Source organism: Rattus norvegicus, chromosome 17 (genome assembly GCF_036323735.1).
Source record: "Rattus norvegicus strain BN/NHsdMcwi chromosome 17, GRCr8, whole genome shotgun sequence".
Taxonomy (NCBI): Eukaryota; Metazoa; Chordata; class Mammalia; order Rodentia; family Muridae; genus Rattus; species Rattus norvegicus.
The window spans coordinates 4,833,393-4,855,400 of record NC_086035.1 but is presented as its reverse complement, the minus strand read 5'-3'; the positions used below and the strand labels follow the sequence as shown (position 1 = coordinate 4,855,400).

General features: G+C 45.6%; 1 protein-coding gene across 13 annotated transcripts in view; it reads right to left on the bottom strand.

The window, feature by feature from the left end:
- The window catches only part of Tut7 (terminal uridylyl transferase 7), a 54,206-nt gene extending 53,358 nt beyond the window's left edge, over positions 1-848 (bottom strand). For 7 of the 13 annotated variants that reach the window (XM_008771464.3, XM_008771465.3, XM_006253532.4 and 4 more), the window contains exon 1: positions 348-484. The gene's annotated coding sequence lies outside the window, so the exon portion shown is untranslated. Of the gene's footprint in view, position 1 lies in introns of all 13 variants that reach the window. The other 6 variants (XM_063276706.1, XM_063276707.1, XM_006253533.4 and 3 more) reach the window with 3 other exon arrangements.
- Positions 849-22,008: the final 21,160 nt, after the last annotated feature.

Here is a 22,008-nt window from a genome sequence, read left to right as displayed (position 1 = left end):
CCGGGTTTCTTAGTCCCCAGCCCCTGCCAAGTCCAGTTTCGTCACCAACCACAATCCTCCGCAGAATGACACTCCTTTTCCTTCCCCATTCGGCTGCCCCACCCCTGTGTGCCTCAGTTTCCACAAGCGGAGTCCCCAGGCGGAGGAGGAGGAGGCGGTCCCGCGCTACTGGCCACGAAGCCGCCGTGGGGAATAGGAAGCAGGAAGCGCCCGGCCATTGACAGGGTTCCGGGGTCCCCCGGACCAGGGCCGGAGCCCCGACACAAAGTGAAGACACGGACTCGAACCCGAGAGCTCCGGGCGCGCAGCCCAGCCGAGGCGGCCGGAGAAGGACGGCGCCAACGTACCTCGGGGCCGGGCAGATACGCTCCTCGGGGCGGGGGGAACCCACGGGCCCAGCCCGGAGGCGAGTCCCGGAGGGACGCGACGAGACGGCGCCCGGGAGCACTCACCAGCGCCGCTGCGGTCCCCCGCCGCTTCCTGTCCGGGCCCGGCTCCTCTCCGTGTTTTCCTTCGGCCCCACTTCCGGCGCTCAGCGCCGTCTCATTGTGCGCGATTGGAAGACGACGATGCCCCCGCCCCGCGCTCCACGGCTGGCCGGAAGCGCGCACCGGAAGTGCGCACCGCCCAGGTTCCGCCCAGCGCCGGGTGCGCGCGGCGAGTGCGGGTGTAGAGGTCCGAGTTGCTAGCTGCCTGCGCCTTCTAGCACCAAGTGCTTTCAGATTTTCCCGACGCCTCTCTGTGGCTTCTGGGGGAAACTGAGCCAGGCTGCCGGGTCTTTTTGTAATTACAAGTGACTGCAAGTTTCAATGAGGGCTTCATTAACGACCTTGAAAGACCAGCGGCCTAAGCCTCTGGATTACCCAGCTTTCATCCTCAAGGAGAACGCTTCTCCCTCCTTTCTCCCTCCCTTCCTCCCTCCCTCGAAGAATGCCTCTCTCGAAGAATGCCCAGGGGTAGAAGGAAATTCAGCTTTAATTTTTTAAACCAAAACAAAGAACTAGCAACCAATAGGGAGTTGGGTTTTCTTTTTTTTCTGATTGAACATTCATTGTTTTCTAAAGTGTTCTAAATGTTCTGAAAGCCTCAAGCGACTAATAAAAAGAAGTGTTGGAAAAAATAAGACAGTTTTTATTTCTACCTCTACAACATATAAATTTAAATCCATGTGGTTCTTTGGCCAACGGTCTTAAAGTGAAGAATGCATACAGCCTTGGCTATTCCAAGAAACTGTCTTGAAAACTGTAAATAAATATTAACGCAATCCTACTCATTCAGGAAGAAAGGAACACAATAGAAAAAAAGCAAAGGAGACATGGCTAAAAGGTAGATGTTCTACAAACAACTCGTTAACAGTCTCCTCCTGTGTGGGTTTTGGAGATCATCTGAAGCTCTGCAACTGATTTTTTTTTTAAATGTATTTGCATCTCAAATGCTGCCTCCTGGTCCTCCCCAAACCCCACCTGGTTCCTTTTTCCATGCCCCACTCTTTTGTCTCTGAGAGGGTGCCCCCCATCCCCCAACCCTGGTGCCATAGGGCACATCCTCTCCCACTGAAGCCAGATAAGCCTTCATAGCAAGCCATCTCTAGGGTCCCACAGCACTAGTAGTTGTTCTAAATATGACTTGAGAGTTCCTGTCACTGACAGTAAAAGTTACATCTAGCAAACTGACCACCAAGCAATGTAGATGTATTAAGCGAATGAGGGGGCTGAGGGAATGGGTGAGAGTATTTGCTGCTTTTACAGAGGAGCAAAGTTCACCTTCCGTCACCCTTGGTGGTTGCTCACAGCTGCCTATAACTCCATTCCTAGGGGAACTGACACTATTGGGCTCCACTAGCACCTGCATCAACCACCCCCCCCCAATATTTTAGAAACGAGGAAGGTACATTAGAAACTACTCTAATGGGGAAACAATGGCAAAGCTTGGCCCTTGAGGAGACCTGACTGAAAGTCAAACCATCACCAGCCGGAAGCATGTGCTCTTAGGCAGTTCTGGGTGGCTTGAAACACACTCTTAAAGTTTTGTGGTAGTCTCTTAGGTAGATGTCTTTTTGTTCTGGAAATTCATAGGAGCCAAACTAATAATCTGTTTGCCAGGCAGACAGTGGCATTTCATCGAGTCCAAAGGAGCTGGTGATGCATCATTACATTTCTTACGGGCCAAAACGGCGTCACCACACCCAGGTGAGTAATCTCCGTACCAAAGTCCTTGCTTAGGTAGGTCCTTGGTTCCTAGAATCCTGGAAGAAGTACACAGCACACAGCTTTAAGGACTTAAAATATTTTTATCTGCATTTTCTTCAATATATATCCATAGTCTTTTCCTGTTCTAAATAGATGCTTTTAAGGCCCATACTGAGTGCTGGAGAGATGGCTCAGTTGTTAAGAGAATTTGTTACCCTTGTGCCAACATAGTAGTTCAGTATTGTCCATAACTCCAGTTCCAGGGGTACTATGAGCCTCTTCTGACCTCCATGGGGCACCAGACATACATGTATATAGATAATATGTGAGCAAAACCCTCATAAGCATTAAAAACAAATCTCTTAAACAGAGAGAGAGAGGAGAGAGAGAGAGAGAGAGAGAGAGAGAGAGAGAGAGAGAGAGAGAGAGCGCTTCAGGGGCCGTAGAAGTGACTCAGTGGTTAAGAACAGTGACTGCTCTTGCAGAAGCCTCAAGTTCGGTTCTAATCATCCATTTTGGGTGGCTCAAAACCACCTGTAATTCCGTCTCTAGGAGGATACAATGCTTCTGGCCACCTAGGGCAACTGTACTCACACACAACATATACATGCACACACATAATAAAAATAGAAAATATTTGAAATACTTGAAGATGCAGCTCAGCTTTGGATTCCCTCTCCAGGACTAAAAAACAACCAAACAACCAAACAAAAAATCATACTGAGGACCTGGTACTAATAAAAAATTACTGATGCAAAATAAACATGTCAGAATATATTGGAAATTTATATTGGTCATGGAAATTCTAACGCCGTTGAAACATTTGGTTTGGATTTCCTTGGAAGTCCTTAAGAGGAAGACAGTTTCTTAAACTGTCTGTGGTATTGCTTCAATAACCTGAGGTGGATGTGTGGGAACAAGAGGCAGTAGATTGTTACAGATTGTTCTAAGAATTGTGATACTGCTCTTCATGTTACAATGTATTTTCTGTAGGGAATGGAAGTTGTCTACTTGGTTACATTTGTAACAAACTCTATCCTTTGTTCTGTAGGTCGGAAAGATCAGAAGTCTGTACAGCAATTGTCTTCATAGTGTTATCAGTTATGTTTTTTTTCTCTTTCTCTCAATGCTTTTTTGTTAATAAATTATTTGGACTCTTCCTTTAAATACACCTAGGGAAAGAAAACAAAAGAAAGGTAAACATGTCCAAAGTCTAGTGACTTCTTACCACCTCTCCAGGCTGCAACCCGGTGCCAGCTGTCAATCAGCCTGGCTTGCCACAGTCAGTAGCTTCCAGAGAGTTAAGCTTGTCTTAAATTCTTGTTGCTTCTTAGGGTAAACACAGGTTCTTAAAGTGTGCACACAACTCTGTTTACCTTCAGATACAAATTTACTACTCTTCATGAAGATAAAATATGACATGTATTGGATCTTTGCTTCCTGTCTTCTTTTGCTTTTCTCTACCTGCTGATAAGATAAAAACAAGTAAAAAGGTCCAAAGATTTTTATTCCAAGTAGGTCATAAAGAGATTAAGAAGTTTTAAGCCAGGTTTCATGATGCATTTCTATATTGTCAGGAAGCTGAGGCAGGAGACTTCTGTGAGCTTGAGGATATCCTGGAAGAACACACACACACACACACACACACAGAGGCACCCAAACACACACACATAGACACACACAGGCACCCAAACACACACACACACACTCACACACACAGGCACCCAAACACACACACATACAAACACACATACACACACAAATACACATACACACACACAAACACACATATACACACACACAAACACACACACACAAACACACACACAAACACACATGCACACACAAACACACACACACACAAACACACACTCATACACACAGGCACCCAAACACACACACATAGACACACACAGGCACCCAAACACACACATACAAACACACATACACACACAAATACACATACACACACACAAACACACACAAAAACACACATACACACACACAAACACACACTCATACACACAGGCACCCAAACACACACACACACACACAAACACACACACACACAAACACACACTCATACACACAGGCACCCAAACACACACACACACACACACACACACACACACAGAGAGAGAGAGAGAGAGAGAGAGAGAGAGAGAGAGAGAGAGAATTCCAGTGCTTGAGACAGGAGGATTACTGAAGTTCAGGGCTGTTTGGTCTGTATAGCAAGTATCAGGATATGCAAGACTTTATAGCAAGATCCTATCTCAAAAAAAAAAAAAAGTTTAAGATGTGATTTTGACTGTAAATGTGGATTATAATCTTGTGTGTAAGATTCAAAAGAAGAATGCAGGTTTGTAGAAGGAAGAAAACTCTAAACTCAAAAGTCATGCATTTTTCACCTTAAGCGACAAAATGGTATTCAAACAGCTTTTCGTTGTTGTCGTTGTCGTTGTTGTTGTTGTTGTCAGTTGTATTAAAGTTATTGACTTTCAGCCAACAAGTAAGATGCTTTCTTTCCATGTTCCACAATTTCCCATCTTTCTCTGTTGTTTCAATCTTCCTTTGGATAATGTAGGTCACATCCTCTTGACCATTTTTATTTCTGCTCAAAGATCATGTTACGTCGAAGCCCCCTCTGAAGCCCCCTCTGAACCTCTCTTTCCCTTCCCCCCCCACCCTCCCCGCTCTCCGTTCTCCTCTGCTGTGCTGGGAGATGCAGAACTCAGGTAGGCCAGCATTCTTGTCACATAGTTACACCCCAAGCTCGCTTGTTGTTTGTCCTGAGATGGGGTTTCACTATAGCTCGGGCTGACCTGGGACTCACTATGGTAGCCCAGGCAGGTCTCAAACTCCCAGCAGTGTTCCTGCCTCCAGCCTCCTGAGTGCTGAGACTGGGGCTTGGGATTGAGCCACTAGTGAGCTAGCTAGCTATGAGAGGGCAGGGTCTCACCCAGCAGCAGCATTCTGCCCTTCTCTGCTTCTCTCCTTGTCTCACTCTATCCCTATCATGTTTCTCCCTTGTAGCACTCTGTAGGCTTACCAGATTCTTCAGTTACTCATCACAATTATTTGCTGTCATAGTCCTCCAATATAAGTTTATTTTTCAACTGCTAAAAATTGAAAATAGATTCTTCTCTTATTCATTCCATCTCAGCCACAGTTTTCCCTCCCCCCAATCCTCCTAGCTCCCTGGCACCTCTCCCCTCTAATCCAGATCCACTTCCCCTGCTCCCTCTTCAGAAAAGAGAAGCAGGTCTCCAAGAGATGACAGCCAGACAAGACAAAACAAGAGGCAAAAATACAAGGCCTAAGTCCTCACATCAAGACTAGAGAAGCAACCAGAGAGGAGGAAGAGTCCCGAGAATGGGCAAAAGAGTCAAAGACACAATCACTCCTACTGTGGACACTGAGCTAACAGCCATAACATATATTCATGTAGAAGGCCGGCAGAAGACCCATGCAGACTCATGCTCGCTGGTTCAGCCTCTGTGAACCCATGTGAGCCCTGCTTGGTTGACTCAGTGGGTCATGTTCCCCTGGTGTCCTTCAGTCTGACTCCTACAGTCTTTTCTCCCAGTCCCTTCCACAGGGTTCCCTGATCTCTGAGGGGGAGAGGCCCAGATGGAGACCTCTAATCTACCCACTTTCTCTACATAGTGTTGGGCTGAGTCTCTGTATCCACTCTCATCTTCTGCCAGGGGAAACCTCTAATGACAACTGGACAGGGCGCTGATCTATGAGTATAGCAGAATGTCATTAGGAATCATCTCATTGACTCCTTTTCCAACTGTGTTTGGTTCTGCGTTAGGTCTTTGAGCAGTCCAGTCTTTTCTTCCTAGCCATTCCAGGCAGTGTAGGACATGGTTTCCCTCTCATGGGCTGGGCCTTAAGTTAAACCAAATAATGGCTGGCCACTCCCATGCATTCTTGGCCACCATTACCCCAACATATCACATAGTCAGAACAGATTATAAGGTGTGTGTGTGGGGGGGGTATTCCTGGGTTGGTGTCCAGGTTTCTCTCTCCAGAGCCTGCGGAGTAGCATCTCATGCCAAAGAGACTAGAACATAGTGGGTGAAGACTCTAAGTCCTCACCAACTGAACCTCTCTATGTTCAATGAGCTGCGTGGATGTCCTCAGCAGTGGGGACTCACTGTCAGTTTTAGAGGGTGACCTTCTGCCCTGGGAGCAGCTTCGGTTGTTTGGGGGTCTCCACAGGACCTCTTCAGTCAACAACTCAACTGAACATAGCCTAGTACCACCAATTCGAAGCCTTGGCTGGTACAAAAGATGACCAGACCAGATTCCATAGCCTCCATTAGAAGTCTTCCCTAGGGTCACCTTTATAGATTCCAGGAAGTCCCACTGCACTAGGTTTCCACACCACTTTCCAAAGGCCACCCAATTCCAGCTGTCTCTCCTTACACTCCCTCCCCCCACCACTCCTACCCACCTGATTCTTCCCCCTCCTGCCCCCACCCCCACCCCCAGGCCACACTCAGATTCTATTCTATTTCCCCCTACCAGGGATACCCATGGTATCTCATACCTGTTCTTTACCTACTGTCTCTGAGTCTGTGGGTCATTCCATGAGTATCACTTAACAGCTAATATCCGCTTATAAATGAATACAGACCACCTTTGTCTTTCTGGGTCTGGTTTTCCTCATTCAGGTTGATTTTTTTTTTCTAGTTGAGTCCATTCGCCTGTGAGTTTCATGATGTCATTTTTGTAACCATTGTGTAAATGTACCACAATTTCTTTACAAATTCTTCAGTTGAGGGACATCTAGATTGTTTCCAGATTCTGGCTATTATGAATAAAGCCACAATGAACATAATTCAGCAAGTGTTCTTGTGGTAGAATTGGAACATCCTTTGGGCATATGCCCCAGTGTGTTACAGCTGGGTCTTGAGGTATTTCAATTCCTAATTTTGTGAGGAACCACCGTACTGATTTTCACCGTGGCTGTACAAATTTCCCCTTGCTCCACTAGCATGAGCTCCCATTGAGTTCCTGCTCTCAGTCATTCTGACAGATATAAGACGGACTATTAAAGTCATTTTGATTTGCATTTCCCTGATGGCTAAGGATGTTGAACATTTCTTTAAGTGTTTCCCAGGCATTTGAGATTCCTCTGCTGAGAAGTTTCTGTTTAAGTTGGATAATTTGTTTTTTTTTAATATCAAGTTTCCCGAGTTCTTTATATCAGTGGATATTCGATCTCTTTCAGATGTGGAGTCGGTAGAAATCTCTTCCCGCTCTGTAGGCTCCTGCTCTGTCTAATTGACAGTGTCCTCTGCTATAGAAGCTTTTCAGTTTTGGGAGGTCCCATTTATTAATTGTTGATCTTAGTGCGTGCACTAATAATGTTCTGTTCAGAAAGTTGTCTCCTGTGCCAATGTGTTCAAAGGTCTGTCCCACTTTCTGTTTTATCAGGTTCAGTGTGTCTGGTTTTATGTTGAGATCTTTGATCCACTTGGACTTGGGCTTTCTCCAGGTTGATAAGTATGGATCCATTTGCATTCTTCTACATGCAGAAAACCAATTTGACCACTCCAATTGTTGAAGATGCTTTCTTTTTCCCACCGTGTATTTCTGGCTTCTTTATAAGAAATCAGGTGGCCATAGATGTGTGAATTTATGTCTGGGTCTCCAGTTTGGCTCCATTGATCAATGTGTTTGGCTTTATCCCAATACCATGGTCTTATTACTACAGCTCTGTAGTACAAATTTGAGATCAAGACAGCAATAACTCCAGCAGTTAATTTATTGTTCAGAATTGTTTTAGTTATCGCGTTTTTGTTGTTATTTGTTTTGTTTGTTTTGTTTGCTTTTTCATATGAAGTTGAGAATTGTCCTTTCAAGATCAGTAAAGAATCGTGTTGGGATCTTGATGGGGATTGCATTGAATCTGCAGATTGCTTTTGGTAAGATGGTCATTTTTTTTTTTTTTTTTTACTGTTAACCCCACTGATTCATGAACCTGGGAGATCTTTCCATCTTCTGATAGTTTCTTCAAAGACTTGAAGCTTTTATCATGCACCTCTTTTACTTGTTTGGTTACAGTTGCCTCGAGATAGTTTTTATTAGTTGTGGCTGTTGTGAAGGGGATCGTTTCCCTGATTTCTTCCTCAGTCCGTTTGTCATTTGTATATAGAAGGGCAGTCGGGGTTCAGGAGTCACTTCACAAACCACACAAACACCGATCCCAGTCGGACATGGATAGTTTACTGAGTATATATGCCCCAGGACTGATTGATCAGGACCATGGTCCAGATTCGGGAACTGAACCATGGCACTGAGATCAGATCCTACAGCCTAAAAGCCTAAAGTCCACAAACATCTCTGCCAAGTTATTCCACCAATCAGAATTTGGGGGTTGGGGATTTCCACAGGGGCCCGTCTTTGTTGTACATTTATCCAGCTCCCATTGGTTGGGGTATTCAACTGTGGCAGGAACTTACCCCGTCGAACGTTCATGTCTTAACTTGCCAACCAGGATGTCAGTTACCCACATTCATGTCCCTTGCTGACACGTAGGATGTCCTGGGAACCTAAACTTTACTCGACCGCTACTCAAAATGGAAGTCTTCCTTTAAATAGCTGCAGGTGTCTCTCCGAGGTTGGGGTCCATCCCAGGGGTAGCTTATAAAAGCAAATACCATAAAAGTTCATACATGGGTGCAGGAAGTGCTGCTGGGTGGTTGTTTCAGGTCCGCACTTATTGTGGGTAACTTTACAACGCAGCTCTACTGACTTGGTTTCCAAGGACACAACAGAACAACAAAATATGTAATCGACTTGGACATGGGGAAGGGTTCTAGAAACGGCAGAAACAACGCATGAGAAGGTTTTCTTATAATATTAGTAACAGCACAAAATGGCAGACTAGACAGGTAACAGCTACCTAGGTTTTTACATTTTACCTAAGCCTTAACAAGGGCGACTGATTTTTTTTTCTTGACTGTCAACTGTAGCACTAGTAGAACTTTTAGCCCATGTATGGATACTATCTCATCATCTGCTAATATGATACTTTGGTGTCTTCCTGTCTAATTTGTATCTCCTTGATCTCCTCAGTTGTCTTAGTCTAACTAAGACTTCAAGTATTAGACTGAATAGGTATGGAGAGAAGGGGAAACCTTGTCCTGTCTCTGACTTTAATGGAATTGCTTTGAATTTCTCTCCATTTAATTTGAGGTTGGCTATAGGCTTGCTGTAAATTTCCTTTATTGTGTTTAGGCATGTCCCTTGTGTCCCTAATATCTCTAGACTTTTATCATGAAGGGGTGTTGGATTTTGTTAAAGTGTTTTTTGCCTCTAATGAGATGATCCTGTTTTTTCCCCGTCTCGGTTTGTTTATATGGTGGATTACAGCGATGGATCTTTGTATAGCGAAGCATCCCTGCATCTTTGGGATGGAGACTACTGGACCACAGTGGATGATCTTTTTGATAGGTTCTTAAGTTTGATTAATGAGCATTTTATTGAGCATTTATTGCATCAATGTTCATGAGGGAAATTGGTCTGTAGTTCTCTTCTTTTGTTGAGTCTTTGTGTGGTTTTGGGTTTGGGGGTGACTGTGGCCTCATAAAATTTGACAATGTTCCATCTGTTTCTATTTTGTGGGATAATTTAAGGAGTGTTGGTATTAGCCCTTCTTTAAAAGTTTGGTGGAATTCTGAGCTAAAACCATCTGGCCCTGGGATTTTTTTTTCTTGGTTGGGAGATTTTAATGTCTTCATCTATTTCTTTAGGGGTTATAGGTCCATTTAAATTGTTTATCTGGTCTCAATTTAAATTCGGTAAGTGGAACCTACTGAGAAAATTATTGATTTTTTTTTTTTTTTTAGATTTTTCTGATTTGGTGGGGTGTAGGTTCTGAAAGCACGTCCTATGGTTTTCTGCATTTCCTCAGTGTCTGTAGCTATAGCTCCTTTCTGTGTCTGACCTTATTAATTTGGACGCCCTCCTTCTGTCTCACAGTTAGTGTGGATGGGGGATCTTACATCTTGCGGATGTTTTTCAAAGAACCAGCTCTTTGTCCCGTTGATTCTCTGTACTGTTCTCTTTCTATTCTACTGATCTCAGCCCTTAAATTGACGATTTCCCGCCATCTACTCCTCTGGGGGTGTGCTTGCTTCTTTTTGTTCCAGAGCTTTCCTGTGTGCGGTTAGGTTGCTAGTCTGAGATCGCCCCAACTTCTCAACGAAGGCACTTAGTACTGGGAACTTCCCTCTCAGCCCTGCTTTCATTGTGTCCCATAAGTTTGGGTATGTTGTATCTTCACCTTTTGAATTCTAGAAAGTCTTTCCTTTCTTTCTATGTCTGTCTTGACCCATTTTCCATTGACTGGAGAGCTGTTCAGTGTCTGTGAGTCTGTAAGCTGTCTGTCCTTTCTATTGTTGTTGTTAATCCGTGGTGGTCTGAGAGAACGCAAGGGGGTTATTTCAGGTCTCTTGTATCTATTGAGGCTTGCTTTGTGTTCCGGGATATAGTCCATTTCATAGGAAGTTCTGTGAGGTGCTGAGAAGAAGGTGCATTCTTTTGCGTTTGGGTGGAATCTTCTGTAAATATTCGTTAGGTCCATTTGGCTCATAACTTCAGTCACCTCCAGCATTTCTGTTTAATTTTTGTCTGGATGGCCTTGCCATTGATGAGAATTGGGTACTGAAGTATCCCATTGTCAGTGTGTGATTTAAGCTGTAGTAACATTTCTTTTTCAAATGTGGGTTCTCTTGTATTTGATGTATAGATGTTAAAAATGGAAATGTCATCTTGGTGGATTTTTTTCCTTTGATGGATACGTGGTGTCCTTACCCATCTTTTTTCTTGAGACATCGTCTTCTATAGCCCAGGCTGGTTATGTAGCTAAGGATGACCTCAAACTATGGATCCTTTTACCTTCCAAATTCTGGGGATGGGTCAGTGCACTCCTGGTTTCCTCCTCCTGTTAAGTTATAACAAGTGGAATGGGGGTGTGTGAAAGAAAACCCCACCAAACTCTTTCTCGGGCTGGGTATAATAGTAAACTCTATCTTTCTATAATCCCAATATTCAGAAGGGGCTGAAGTCTGAGGCTAGCCTGGGCTACATAGTAAGTGCTGTCTCTACAGAAACCTAAATAAATATTTTAGGTTTATTTTATGTGTACATATGTGCACCACATATGTGTCTAGTAACCATGGAGGTTGGAAGAGGTCATCTGATCCCCTGTAACTGGAGTTACAAATATGAGTCTTCATGTAGGTCCTGAGAACTGAACCTGGGTTCTCTACAAGAGCAGCAAGTGCTATAAACACTGGACCTTCACCTTAGCCCCTCAAATTCTTTCTTCTTGAGATATCTGTCTCCCAACACCCTATTCAGGTTCCCCTGCACTTTCCTTGGATAACACTTAGCTATGAGGTCACATGGACTTATCATTAGCAGGATTGACAATACGCATACACACACACACAAACACACACACACAGAGAGAGAGAGAGAGAGACAGAGAGAGAGAGACAGAGAGAGACAGAGAGAGACAGAGACAGAGACAGAGACAGAGACAGACAGAGACAGACAGAGACAGACAGAGACAGAGAGACAGAGAGAGACAGAAACATAGACAGAGACAGAGAGACAGACAGAGACAGACAGAGACAGAGACAGACAGAGACAGAGAGACAGAGAGAGACAGACAGAGACAGACAGAGAGACAGAAACAGAGACAGACACACAGACACACACATATATACGACACACAGAGAAGTACACACAGACACACAGACGTGTAGACACACATGGCTGTTTGGGTGACACTCCTGCCTCCTTGGTCTCTGCAGAGAAGTCAGTGTTAAGGAGACCACTGGAGCAGCCAGACAGTAGGTGAGACATCAGTCGGAGTCAGGTGATGTCCCATTGTACACAACTGAAACTCAGCTGTTTTTCTGACCTTTGGATAAACCAGGATGTGGAGATAACAGCCAATTTCCAAACCAGGTTAGTTTTAACTGGTAAGGTCATGGAAGTCCCCTCTTCTCTAGTGCTTATACAAAAAGATGCTCGGGTGACCCAGTGCTGCTGGACATCTGTGAAGTTCTCTGTTCTCTCTGCAAACAGAGTGACTTTGAAATGACCAGCCTTGCTTTGCTTTCTCCAGTCCGTGAGAAACTTCTTTTATTCATTCTCCTTGGAACTATTTTTTTTCTTTATAAATTCTTAGTTCATTCATTCATTCTTGTATTGAGTGAGCGCTTGTTTGTGCCTGTGTGTGTGTGTGTGTGTGTGTGTGTGTGTGTGTGTGAAGATCAGTGGAAAACTTTCAGGATTCGCTCATCTTTGGGTGAGTCCTGGAGATGGAAATCTGGTTGTCGGGTGCAGCAACACTCTCCTTTACTGACAGAATCATCTTCCCGGCCCTGAAACAATTTTTTCCTTCAAGTTTGTGGAATTTAACAATTACAAATAAAGCCACTTAAAATGGTTAAGCCGCATCATTATGGCCTTGTTTTTTTATTGTTATATTTATTTGGGGTGATTTTGTTTGTATGTTTGTTTGTTTTGGGAATGCGGTTTCCTTTGGTAATGTGGATGGCTTGGAACTCATTCTGTAGTCACGGCTGACTTCAGACCCATTGTGGTCTTTCTAGATTAGGTACCCGAGTGCTGGAATTTTAGGCTTGAATTACCGTACTTGGTTTTTATCTCTTCTCCCCACCTCCCAGTGTGTGCGTGCGTGCGTGTGTGTGTGTGTGTGTGTGTGTGTGTGTACACATGGGAGTGTGTGTCTGTGTACACACATGGCTACAGATGCTCAGGGAGGCCAGAAGAGGGTGCTTGGCTCTGTGAATTAGGGTTGCAGGTGGTTGGGAGCCACCTAACATGGGTATTGGGAACTGAACTCAGGTCCTCTGCAGAAGCAGTGGGCTGTCTTACCAGTTGGGCCATCTCTCTTCAGGCATGGTCCAGACACTCTTTGTGTTGCTGTATCTGCTAACTGGGCCTGGGTTGGTCCAGCCCCACTGGTGTGCACCTGCAATCTCGGACTCACTCTTCATAGACTGTCATTGCACAGCCCTCTGGAGTCTGGCAGCAGCCCAGAGGTGACTTTCTGCACTGTCTCGTTTATGGCACCCCCTAGCTACTTTTCCTTTGGTCTTTGTCGGCACTGAGAAAAGTCTCAAAACACCTGAATTTCTCCTGAGGATATGTAGATTCTCAAAAATGTCTGAAGCTCCCAGTCCTGGTGCTACACAGCTTGACTCTGTCTTACTGTTATTTTTAAAATGGTGAAGCTATTGTAGGTAGTCTCCTCCTCTGCTCCAGATGTAGTTATTATATGTTTTGCTTGCACTCATGCATGTGTACCACCTGTGTGCAGTACCCTTGCAGGCCTGAAGAGGGCATCAGGTCCTTTGGAACTGAGGTTACAGATGGTTGTGAGCTACTGTGTGGGTGCTGGGAACCAAATTCAGGTCCTCTGGAGAAAAAGCCAGTGCTCTTAATGGCTGAGCCACCTCCAGCTTCTTGTTTTATCTTTTTGATCCTTGGTATCTTTCATGTAACCCATGCTGACCTTGAATTGACCATTTAGTTGAGAATGACCTTGAACTTGTGGTCTTCCTGCCTTTGTCTCTCAATTGGTCTGCAGGATTTTAGTAGGTACTCAGGCTGTCTTTGAACTTGAGATTCTCCTGCACCAGCCAGGAGTACAAGATATTGGGTATGTGATGACTTTGATGTCAGTCTGGGCTACATAAGACCATGTCTTTGAAACACAATGACAAAGGTTGGTGACACAGGTCAGTGGAATAATGTTTGCCTGCCTAGCAAGCACTAGATTCTAGGTTCAGTAGTCAGGGAGAACCTGCAGAGATTGTAAGATCTTTGTAGGCAGCAGACAGTCAATAATTAAAGTAACTTGAGACATGATGCTGAGCTGTGTGAATGGAGGTGAGGCTGGGTGGACACAGGGGTCCTGCCGAGAGGAGAGACCATGACATTCTCCCTTCTGGAAAACTGGAGTGACTTGGAATAAACATGTTCTTGAGCTGCCTGGGGCAGCGCCCGAGGAGTCTTAGAATCGTCAATTCTCATAGCTTCTTCTGCTGCCTCTCTTTTTAGAACAATCCAGGATGTGCCAGCTAAAAAATATACCAGCTGCTGGGGATGGATCGTGCTCTCTTTCTCCCTTTGCATAGGAATACAGGGAGGGGTAGCACAAGGGAGGGGAGCAGAGGAAGAGGGGAGCAGAGGAAGAGGGGAGCAGAGGCAGGGAGGGGAGCAGAGGCAGGGAGGGGAGCAGAGGCAGGGAGGGGAGCAGAGGCAGGGAGGGGAGCAGAGGAAGAGGGGAGCAGAGGCAGGGAGGGGAGCAGAGGCAGGGAGGGGAGGAGAGGCAGGGAGGGGAGGAGAGGCAGGGAGGGGAGCAGAGGAAGAGGGGAGAAGAGGCAGGGAGGGGAGCAGAGGCGAGAGAATAAGCTAATGAGAAACAGGGACCTGATGGATGTAGATACCAGACAGTGTGAGTGGAGGCTTAATACTGACCCATGAGCCTCAGGATGATACGATAATTTCAACTTTAATAGCTCTAATAAACACACACCAACACAGAAGGAAAGGAACCAGAAAAACCTGAATTCGTTGGCAGCGTTAAGAATAAAAAGAAACTGGGTGGGACTGGCTGCAAAGTCATTTTGGTGCAGAGCGCCCCAGGGGTACAACACCCTTTGCTGGTTTTCATTGCAAGTAAGCACGTCGGTAAGGCAGACTGGATTCCGAACTTGTAATCCTCCTGCCTCAGCCTCCCTCATACTGTAACCACAGGCATGTGTTGACTCTCCCAGCAGTGTCTCCGCTTTGGAAAACACAGGCGGTGTTGAGCCCTGCTTACTCGAGCTATATCCACCGTCACCAGCTTCCTGAGATACCTCCGTTTGGGACAAACAGAAGCCATGTTTATTCTAGTGGAAAGATAGCCAGTGGTTGCTAGGGAGTCACGCTGTCTCTGCAGAAAAGCAGCAGGAGTCAAAGGTCAGGGAGTCTCGTGTGCTCTGCCCACGAGAGAGGGTGTCCGTCGTGAAGCAGAACAGACCGCACGAACGTACTGTCTCGCTCCGTTCTACCCCCCAGTCCATCATTTATCCCTTTTGTTTCCTTTTCTCGTAAACCCCTAGCTCACTGTGCCTGTGCCAGAGTTTACTCTGTTAATAGAACAGGAAGGGGAAAATAAGTATGGTCAAAACCCCTGCCTTCCCGAGCTCACGTTCTATCAGGAAGACCATAAAGATAACCCAGTTATCTGGGAAAGGAGAAACGGACACCAGGAAAGGGTGTGGTGTCTGTACTGTGTTTTCTCGGGTGAAACTCTAAGGGCTGGGGCGTGAGTGGGGATTCGTGGTGGAATGGGAGGCCGGGTTGGCGAGAGATGAAGCTTTTCTTTCTGTGTTCGGGGGAACTCGGGACCTCCCATGTATTAGTGAGCAACTCCTGTTGAGCTATAAACTCGGGTTCTATTTCTCTGTCTTACGGGTTCCTGGAACCTTTAGATTTTTATTTATTAAAAAATTAAAAAAAACATTTATTTTATGTATATGGGTGTTTTGCCTGCATGTATGTCTGTTTTGCAGTGCTGGAGGAGATCAGAAAGATGATGGGATTCCCCAGGGACTGGGGATGATGGGCGTGACCTTCTGTGTGACCTTTAAGAACAAGACCCTGGTGTGCCGGAAGAGCAGTCGTTGTGCTTAACTGCTGGGCCACCTCTCCGGCCCGTTGTGCTTTTTTGTTTTGTTTATTTTGATTTGATTTGTTTTGTTTTTTGACTCGGGGACTCTTGTAGTGCAGAGGCTGGACTAGCACCTATGTAGCCCAGCCCACCTTTGACCTTTCGTTGAGTCCCTGCTTTTGCCCTCTGAGAACTGGGATCCCAGGTTCCCAATTTATGTATATTGCTATATAAAAAAAAAATGGCCAAGTGGCTTCTAAAACATAGTGGCCGAGTTACACAGACCAGTGATTTTTAGCTCACGGCTTTGGTGGCCTCAGCCTGTAACCTGGATGGTGTTAACGCCCTCACCAGGAGCCCTTGGATGGGCACACAACTGTGGAGAAACAGAAAGGATGTTAGCCAACTGCAGGGGCGATCACACAGTACAAAGGGAGTTAGATAGATTCAGGACTCAGATTTTATTTTTTTCTAATGATTTGATATCATCTGAGAATTTAATTTATTCAAGGATGATGACACCCCCCCCCACACACACACACATCTCCTGGTCTCCCTCTAGCCCTTTCCCGTGAAGATCCCACAAACAGCACTGGGGACCCGTCTTCCAATGCATGAACCTTTTTTTTTTTTTCCCCGGAGCTGGGGACCAAACCCAGGGCCTTGGGTTTGCTAGGCAAGCGCTCTACTGCTGAGCTAAATCCCCAACACCCCTCCACCCCCAGTGCATGAATCTTTGGGGAACACACACACTCGAACCGTTCAGCAGCCTTGGCTTCTGGCTTTCCTAGTGTGGCTTTTCTGCTTCACTTGCTTTTGTTCTTCCTTACCTTTACTCTGCAACACCTCCCCTTCATCCCCTTTTCCGTTCCCCTTCTCTGCCCCCCCCTTTACTTCCTGCTTTCTCTGCCTTCTTCTTTCTCCCAACTGACCACACTAGAAAGTAGACCAATTTCTGATCGTACAGCAGGAGCCTCTCTGAGGGGAAACCCAAATCTTATTGTCTATATTTCTTTCCAGGATCATGTAAAACTCAGCATAATTTTAAAAAGTTCTATTGGAAATTTGATTTGTTTGTATTTATTAGAAATTTTGCTATTCACTTTACTAGAAAATTTCCTCAGTCCAAAGCAAGGGAAAAAGATACGGTAGGTACAGAGTTTATTTTTTAGTATAGTGGAAGTTTTGCATCCCAGATAAAGTCATTTAAAAAACAAAAAACAAAAAACAAAAGCAGTTCTCTGAATTGTTTTGTTCACTGGGTGGCAGTCATTCCAGAAGCCATAGACAGCCAAGCAACAAGGCCCAGTACCAAGTGTGGTGTGCCTTCCCTAGAGCTGTTAGTTCAGTGTCCTGGAGACCAAGAATTTAGCCTATTGCCACTGCTCTTGGATGCTCTCCAGATGGGAAGATCCCATTGCCGAAGACATCACACACAATGATCATAGGACATGGATAAGTCACATTGATGCTGACCAGGAAGCTGCTGGCTTAATCTCATTGCATTGGAAGGTGCTTTGTGGGCTTCTGGGAGATAAAAACCCTGGCCAGCCTCATCCAGCTGTGAACCCTGCGAATGTCAGTAGTGACTGGCATGGTAAGATGTGTTTGTGCGTGCAGTAGTGGCACAAATGTCGTGGGGATAACCAACTGTTTTCTGATGGACTCCACAGGAGAAAGCACATACCTAACACTAAATTTGGCCCATAATTTACTGTGGAAGCTCAAAGGCCCATGGAGAACCATTATTCTGTTAAATGAACAAAGTCTCAAAATGACCTCTAAATTAATGTTTCTCTACCCATAGATTAGCTCTGCTCTCAGACATAAGCAGAGGGGTTTCATTTGTTTATGGGATGCTGGTTAACACGGAAACTTGTAGCTTGCCAAACGCAGAGAATAGGCATGTGGTACTTGTTGCTTGTTTAGTGCATGGTACTTAGTGTTTAGTACATGGTACTTAGTGTTTAGTGGATAGTACTTAGTGTTTAGTGGATAGTACTTAGTGTTTAGTGGATGGTACTTAGTGTTTAGTGGATAGTACTTAGTGTTTAGTGGATGGTACTTAGTGTTTAGTGGATGGTACTTAGTGTTTAGTGCATGGTACTTAGTGTTTAGTGCATGGTACTTAGTGTTTAGTGGATGGTACTTAGTGTTTAGTGGATAGTACTTAGTGTTTAGTGGATGGTACTTAGTGTTTAGTGGATAGTACTTAGTGTTTAGTGGATGGTACTTAGTGTTTAGTGGATGGTACTTAGTGTTTAGTGCATGGTACTTAGTGTTTAGTGCATGGTACTTAGTGTTTAGTGGATGGTACTTAGTGTTTAGTGGATGGTACTTAGTGTTTAGTGGATAGTACTTAGTGTTTAGTGGGTAGTACGACTCTATACTCTGAGGCTCAGGGACCACCATGGAAGAGAGAATGGAAAGACGTTGGGAAAGACCAGAGTGACATGGTACCTTCTGGAGGTTACAGGGCCTCTGCCCTCGTGAGCTTACAGCAGCTGTGGTTGCCTGCACAAGACCTGCACAAGATCAAGGCAGTCACATTCTAGTACGGAGGGAGAAGGGGGTCAGAAGCTCCCACCCTCAGCGGAGGATATACAGACAGTTGATTCCTTTGGGCGTTCTTCAGGGCGTGGTCCCTATGCTTCAGTGGATGGCTCCTACCTAGAAATGTATTCGCAGCAGGAACTGGGCTCTATAGATGATTAAAAGTGAAAGGCTGTGGGGAAGGATGTAGGGAGGACTTGGGAGAAGTTAGGGAGAGGAGTGGGGGCCGAATATATAAAATATATTAATGCTAATATAAGATATATTAATCAAAGAATTAATAAAAAATACTTTAAAACGAAGCCGAACAAGAAAAGCACTCCAGGCGATCCCTACAGGACTTGGGTGATCTTTTCCATTACGCCGCTATGAGGACGGAGTTCCAGCAGAACCTACAGAGAGAAAAGTTACCCACTCGTGGGCGGAGGCAGAAGGATTAGGAGTTTAAAGTCATCACGGCTACAGAGCAACTATGAGACCAGCGCGGGCTCTGTGAGACCCTTCTTACAAAAAAAAAAAAAAGAAAGAAAGAAAGGAAGAAAGAGAGAAAGGAAGGAAGGAAGGAAGGAAGGAAGGAAGGAAGAAAGAAAAGGAAAGGAAAAGAAAAGAATCTGGGTGTGGTGGTGGTGGCGCATGCTTTCAATCCCAGCACTCAGAGGCAGGCAGATCTCTACAGAGTGAGTTCCAGGACAGCCCGGGCTACTCCGAGAGACCACGCCTTGTAAAATAAACTAACGTGAGGCTTGACCGCTGCTACGCTGCACCGGAGGGTACCACTGTGATAGGCGAGCATGTGGTGGAGAGATGTGAGAGAAAGAGAAGCGGAATGGTGTGGACCCTAGGAAGAGAGGCGGAAGTGGAAGGGTAGTGAGGATCAGCCACGCTGTCCCCAGAGACCGTGGTGATATCGCTGCTGTCTAACCTCAGGTCACAGCCTGTGGCCCTGCAGCATCAGGGGTCTGTGACCCATGTTACCACCGAAGGCTGTGTGGATGCCACTGGTCTGGGTTGCTGCCTGGGCCATGTTGATGTCTAAGGGCTCTGCAGAGCTGGCCTGGCTCTCACTGACTGTGGTGTGGGGGAGCACTGGCCCTGACACCTCGCTGGCTGCGGTACATGGGAGAACCTACCTGGGCAGCACGGCAGAGCTGGTCCTGGTGAAGGGTTGTGGGTGAGCTGGTGGACTGACCAACTCAGGTACTACCCAAGCACAGATCTAGGGCTCTGAGCTGGCCCACCCCAACATCTACCCCATTTAAGAACTGCTGGAGCACATGAAGGGGCCGGTCCTCCAGAACCCAAGCTGCAGGATCTCCATGACACTGGCTAACAACGGAATATCTGGGAGGAGTCCCAGTGAGGATCCAGTATTGATAGTGTAGCAGAAGCCAGAGGCCTCAAACCAGATCAATGACTCATTGCTACGAACATTTGCAAGTAAAGCAGTTTGGGCATAAGTTAGTGACACACTGTGAGAAACCAGTGTCCATGGCAAGATTTATTTTATTTTTATTTTTATTTATTTATTTCTTGTTTTCTTTTGTGGGGGAGGCTGCAAGGGCAGAGGGCAGATATGGAGGGATGGGGAGGTGAGGGAGATTGGGGTACATGGTGAGAAATTCACAAATAATCTACAAATAGTTAAAAAAAAAAAGAAAAAGAAAAAAACCCCAAAATTATGGTAGATGCATGACATGAAAGTCACCAGACGTGACACTGTAACATGTCACATGCTTCTTTGGCACACATATTTTTGGAAAAATAGTTTCTCCCTCTCTCTTTTTGTCTATGTGTTTAAAAAAAGATTATTTTTAATTATGCGTGCACATCTGTGCGAATGAGTGTAGTTGCCATTAGAGGACAGAAGAGGGCGCCAGATTCCACCATCTCTACAGTTACGGGCAGTTGTGAGCCAGCTAAAGTGAATGCTGGGAATTGAACTTGGGTCCTGTGTAAGAGCAGCAAGTGTTCCTAACTGGTGAGGCCTCTGTGTATGCATTTAATAAGGTTACAGCACTTAACACTGGACTACTCTGCCCAACTCATGATGACAACTTCTGGTTGGCATGATTAACTCATCACTATTTTTAAAGCAACTCCTGGGTTTGATTGTTTATTTTCTCTTCTTTCACCCCTGCCCAATCCGCTGTTGAACTACATGCACTCTTGCCCCCTCTGGTGTTGAACTGAGTGCATTGCACTCTGGTCCCCTCTGCTGTAGAACTGCATGTACTCCTGATCCCTCTGGTGTTGAACTGAATGCATTGCACTCTGGCCCCTCTTTTCTGTGATATTTAGCGGATTCATTTAAGAATGCAGACGTCTTAGAGGCCAATTAAAGTGCAAATTGGTAGCTCCCAGGAAGACGGTTCTAGAGGATTTTGAAATTCAGGAGGAATGTTGTTAAGATACATTACAAAAAAAAGCAAGAATGACAAAAGAAACTGGCTACATAGGGCTGGTGCCGAGGCAGAGTCCCAGGACCAAGACACAAAGCAAGATGTCTTCTCTTTAAGGTCCCTTCTGGGCAGGAAGGGAGTATGGAGGTCTTCCCGAGGAAACAAAGGCTTAGTCAATGTGGGATATGTGCTGTGAGGTATAATAATTCAGACCATGTGTCGGGGTCACACAGATAGGGATATTTCCCTATCTGGATAATATGTGACAGCAAACTACCTGAACCCCAGCACAGTGGGGTGGGCTTCTTCCCTACACTGTCATAGTCTCATCTTCCAAGGGCTTGGTTACCTGGGAGGCTCACGCTTTCTCAAACTTACCTTAGTTAGGGTGGTCAGGGTGCTTTTGAACTTGGGGGTTATAGTCTGTGCCCCAAACCACTAGAGTTAGTGGTCAAAAGCAGAATAAGGATTGTCACTAAATGTGGCCACGTTGGAAAGAGGGACAAAGATCCAGCAAACTCCTCAAGTCCATCTTTGGGATCCAGAAGTGAGATCGAAGTTTAACAGAGGCTGTGCACACATAAGCAGTGTCAGTCAAAGCGAGATCCTGCCCACCACTGACTCATCCGTGCCTGGGCTTCAGTCTGTGAGGTGGTTTGACCAGTTGTTAGAACTGTGTGAAACCTCTCTTCTGGGAGTCAAGTCAGGCACTTCTCTCTCTGGTATTCTTTCCTTCTCTGTGCAAAAGACTTCAGAGAATTCCCCACTTCTTTGGACTCCCTTGTTTCAGTAGTCTGACAGACTGAGGGACAGGAGGAGTTCTTTAGAATATCTTCATCTCCACCAGTGACAGTGACATTGGATATGCCCACGGTGGGCCCAGTGTGTGTCTGGGGAGGGTTTGAGGCAGAGGGCATGTGCCTGATGTGTCAGATGAGCTAGCAGCCGATGCGACCTGGGAAAGCGAGGGACAGGAGCCAGGTGGGGATGGGGTGGAGAGGTGCCATGGCCAGATCCCAGTTTGCTACTCTGTGAGAGCCTGTGAAAACAGGAAACAAACTACCCAGGCCCAATGCCTCTCCTCAAATATCTTTGTTCAGAGAACTAATTAACTGTTCCTCAAAAAGTTAAATAACGAACAATCATG